The sequence below is a fragment of the Schistocerca piceifrons genome, chromosome 5, assembly GCF_021461385.2.
Source record: "Schistocerca piceifrons isolate TAMUIC-IGC-003096 chromosome 5, iqSchPice1.1, whole genome shotgun sequence".
NCBI lineage: Eukaryota > Metazoa > Arthropoda > Insecta > Orthoptera > Acrididae > Schistocerca > Schistocerca piceifrons.
The window spans coordinates 482,353,006-482,358,317 of NC_060142.1; the positions used below are offsets into that span (position 1 = coordinate 482,353,006).

Genomic DNA, 5,312 nt, shown 5'->3' on the forward strand with positions numbered 1-5,312 from the left:
CGGCACAACGGTACTTGATCGTCACCTTGCTTCTTCAAGTGCTATTTCTCATGCGCCATTATCGTGGTGCCATTTTTCAACCGGACACATACGGCAAGTGTCTTTTGAACAGTGTGCGTCATTCTAAGGTAATCTGGTGGTCGAGAAGATCTTCACGTGTGTTCCCGTTAGAACATACTGTGTGGGATCCGCAGGGACCTCAAAATGGTTCAAATGGCTCTGAGCACTATGGGACTTAACTTCGGAGGTCATCAGTCCCCTAGAACTTAGAACTACTTAAACCTAACTAACCTAAGGACATCACACACATCCATGCCCGAGGCAGGATTCGAACCAGCGATTGTAGCTGTCGCGCGGTTCCAGACTGTAGCGCCTTAACCGCTCGGCCACTCCGGCCGGCGCAGGGACCTCAATCGTATCCCAGCGCTAGTGTTCGAGAGATATCAAGTACCAGTCAAAAGAGCTGTACTCCAACTTTCTTTAGGAGAGTATACAAAGGCTTTGTGACACCCGTCGCAATAGAATTATTGCATGGGGCCAGGTTAGAGGGGCTGCGACGTCATATCGATAAGTGGGTTCATACTGCCAAGCTCTTTGTACTTTTGACTCGATTTTGTAACCACTGAAATAACATCACATATTCTCTCAATCAATGAAGTTTCATATCGTTTGCTTATATCCTTCTGGGTGTTTCACTTTTTCCGTCAGGCAGTGTTACATAGGATGATCCCGTTTCACGTCATAGGTATATGAGCATTATAATGAAGGGTCAGAACAAATCATCCATGGCAACTGACACCCATAACATTGGAAGTTAACTGTGAATGAAATCACTGGAAACATGTTGTATGGAGACTTTGTCTCATTGAAAATCTGATCGAAGCTCCTTCTATAACGAATGCTATCGGACAGCGTCCTAGAAATTATTACTGTCGGGTACTCACTGCTGCACGGGTACTCTTTTACTTCTTCCTTTGCTACGGCTAATTAGTAATGTCAAATATACCTGGCCCCTAAGTGGTTATAAGCGGAGCTGCAGTACTTCACTGGACAAGTATGTAATATAACTAGCAGCGTGTTCTCACCAGGGTGAGAGAAGCAGAGGAGTCACGGCGGCATGGTCTGCCTTTGGGACGTACCGCTCGGTCGAGGAGACAGGACATCTGCTACTTTGTCGCTCTTACACATCATAAGCAACTTGCCCGGCGCTTCAGCAGGAAAAGAATAAAAAGCGGAAAGACTGGGCCTTAGCGTACCGTCGATGGCGAGACTAAGTATAACTGTGATCAACCCGAAGGTTGGTCCAAATGACGCTGTGTTTTAATATCAACCATTGATTAGTAATGGTTCGCCTTGTTCCACGGTTGAGCTGATTACATAGAGGCCAGCAATTCACCCTGGTCTTAGGATCCTGGACCGAGCGAGGTGGCGCAGTGGGCTTATATTCGGGAGGACGGTGTTCAAATCCCTTTCTTGGCATCCAGATTTATGTTTTCCTTGAATTTTGCAAAAACTGACAATGTCCTCAGAGAAAATCCGCAATCATAGGTTGTAAAATGGGTTTCTTATTGTCCGCCTCGTTTGCTTTTTTTTTAAATGGCCGGTTTATGTTCAACGTGAACCATCCTCAGATCTGGAGACAACAGTAAACCAACTAATCAACAAATACTCCATGAAATGTATAATGACATTTTCTACACCATCACTAAACATCAAATATATCAGATCGCATTTCATTGTATCGGTTACAAGAGTATTCCGTCTAAGTTGTAAGGGAATTTACACGTTACGTCATAGGATAAAATGCAGTGACTGCAGCATACAATACATAATGCAAATGGGGAGGAACTTCGAAACTAGATTCGGGGAGCGCAAATACTCTCAAAACAAAACTGCATTTGCGGCACATGTGGCAACTTAACTTTAAATCCCTCAATCACCAACAGTGATCAAAATTTGGACATCCTACACGTAGCTCAGAAGGGAGTATTCCTTAACGTGTTGGAGGAACTCTAAATTTACACTTACAAAAAGCAAGATCAGAATTTAATTTTGAATGACTAAAGCGAATTCAATCACAATGCCTATTTTAACACTCTTAACGACTTACTAAATAGATGATTGTTATATGTGCATGTTCAAGGCGGTAGGGATGAGAAGGTGTGTGGTGGGACAGCTGTAACATGCCCGAGACCGGTAAAGTGACTCGCCTACACACGCTGGAGGACATCAGACGACTGGTCGGCTCGCAGCTCAGCACCAAAACAGCGTCCACACGAGAAAGCAAGCCACGACGAAGACAAACTTGCAGCAACACCATGATACGGACGCCGTCTCACTTTTATTTTTAATTAAAATTTAAGAAATCGTTCAAATGACTCTACGCACTATGAGACTTAACATCTGAGGTCATCAGTCCCCTAGACTTAGAACACTTAAACCTAACTAACCTAAGGATACCACACACATCCATGCCCGAGGCAGGATTCGAAACTGCGACAGTAGCAGCAGCGCTGTTCCAGAATGAAGAGCCTAGAGCCGCTCGGCCACAGCGGCAGGCTAAAATTTAGACTGAGGTGACAAAAGTCATGGGGTAGCGATATGAACATGTGCAGATGGAAGTAGTATAGCCTACACAACGTATAAACGGGCAGTGCTTTGGCGGAGCAGTCATTTGTTCTCAGGTCATTCATATGAAAATGTTTCCGACTTGATTATGGTCGGATGATCGGTATTAAGACTTTGAACGCGGAATGGTAGCCGGAGCTAGACGCATGGGACATTCCATCTCTGAAATCGTCAAAGATTTCAATATTCGGAAATCCACAGTGTCAAGAGTGTCGCGAGAATACCAAATTTCAGGCATTGCCTCTCACCATGGGCAACGCAGTGGCCGACGGCCTTCATTTAACGATCCAGAGGAGTGCCTTTTGCGTTGAACTGTCAGTGGTAACAGGCAAGTAACATTGAGCAAAATAACCACAAAACTAATGTGGGATGTACGCCAATCGTATCCTTTAGGACACTGCGACGAAATAACGGAACAAAAATTTAGTATTAGTAGGAGAATACCGGAGCCAACGGCCTTCCCGCAGTGGTAACACCGGTTCCCGTCAGATCACCGAAGTTAAGCGTTGTCGGGCTGGGCTAGCACTTGGATGGGTGACCATCCTGTCTGCCCAGTGCTGTTGGCAAGCAGAATGCACTGAGCCCTTGTGAGGCAAACTGAGGAGCTACTTGATTGAGAAGCAGCGGCTCCGGTCTCGCAAACTGACATACGGCCGGGAGAGTGGTGTGCTGACCACATGCGCCTCAATATCCGCATCCAGTGACGCTTGAGGGATGAGGATGACAGGGCGTCCCGTTGGTAGTCTCCATGGCCTGTTCGGACGGAGTTAGAGTTCAGAGTTTTAGGAGAATACCCGGGATTTTTTTCAGTGGCAGACCACTTATCAATTTTCCTGAAAAGTAGGGAATAGTGGACAATTTTGTAGATCTTGAAACTGAGGAACTAACAATTTTTCATTCTTTGTTCGATTTCTACATGTATTACAGTTAATAATAGGAATGAAAAAACGGAAACTCAATTATTTCAGAAAATTATTATTTTGAGCGGTTTTAACACTCAGATTCAACTGGCGCCGAAAAAGACCGATGTAACCGAAAACCGGTTGTTTCAGCAGCAACGGCCATCGCTACTTCAACCGTCTTTTCTTTGCACTGCCTCGTCTGACGTTGCATCAAGAAAGACATAGTGCAGTTAGACGTTACCGAGCTTCTTGTTCTCTTCCTCTCAGAAGATTAAAATACTTTTGTAGCTCTCACCTGGATTATGTTTCTGGCAGCAGAACAGCACATGCTTATTTGTCATATATAATGCAATACATCCTACTACCCCTTAAACTCCCTGTCTCCACATCAAAAGTGAACATTTGATCTCTGGATGTTCAGTTGCTCGGTCGTTGCTTTTTACGTAAATATGCAGAGATAATTAGGATAAGGTCCGTAAACAACTGCTAAGCGCAGCTACATAGTTCACCTCAGTCTTTCTTGTCTGGTGAGACAAACGGAGACCCTGCAGAGAGAGAGAGAGAGAGAGAGAGAGAGAGAGAGAGAGAGAGAGAGAGAGAGAGAGACTGATTGAAGGAAGGAAGAATGACTAGGGTTTAACTTCCCGTCGACACTGAGGTCAGGAGAGACGCAGCACAAACTCGCATTACAGAAGGATGGGGAAGGAAATCGGTTGTGCCCTTACAAGGGAACCATCCCGTCATCTGCCTGGAGCGATTTAGGGAAATCGCGAATCTGGATTTTTAAAAAGTCATATCCACCTTTTGACTGTTAATTGTTCAATTATTTTAAATAATCAATATTTCGGCTTTATAGGCCTTCTCAAGTGCATGTTGAAGTGATAATCAATAAAGCGTGCATATCATACAGTGCAGGTCATAGGAACAAAAAGTTATTATGTATTTGAAAACATTATTTATATGTTAAAATATATATCACCTGTCTGTGTTATGTCATTATAGAAAAACATATTTCTGTTTTATAGACCAGTTGTCGTATTACAGGATATGAGTACGTATCAGAAATACGTAATATGGGTGAAAATGTGTATAGAACCCATTATGTTTGGTTCAGATCTTCACATTTTTAAGCAGTAAGGCTACATTAATATGTAATTAATAATATTCATAAAATATTGCAGTATATGGTTTAGATATAAAATATAGGGAACTGATATACCATCTTGGAAATGCATATAGAACCTATTATGTTTGGTTCAGGTCTTTATATGCTATAAGTAATGGAAATACACTAATATGCTTTTAATGGACAGTTGTGTAATACTGAAGTATATAGTGAGGCATATGTGTTATGGAAGTACCACCCACTACATCCCCTGCCCCCCTCTCCAATACCCACCACCAAATGTGTTCCATCCATCAGCCACCCCAACGCCTCCCACTCTTCCGCAGTTGTCCTCTTCTCCCCCTCCCCACATCCCCTCACACTCTGTCACGTGCCCCACTCCTTGCCAACCCAATTACTTCTCCCTCTACTGAACAGTTGCGTTCAGTTGCTGGGACTGTCTTATTTTAGGAGTGTGTATAAAATGTCACTGAGCAGTTTAGGCTCAGGAACTTTCAGTTATGGGTTCATGGCAGTCCTGCCATTTCACGGGGGTCGTGCAAGTTTGAGCACAGGTCTGACATCGTTTTTGAACATCCTCATAAATCAGAGAATTACGATCTTATAATATTGCAGCCACGCGATCATTTTGAGATCAATAATTTGACTGTTCATCA

General features: G+C 43.6%; 1 pseudogene; it reads left to right on the forward strand.

Annotated features, from left to right (window-relative positions):
• Positions 1-3,076: 3,076 nt before the first annotated feature.
• Positions 3,077-3,194, forward strand: LOC124799419 (annotated as a pseudogene).
• The last annotated feature ends 2,118 nt before the right edge of the window (positions 3,195-5,312 follow it).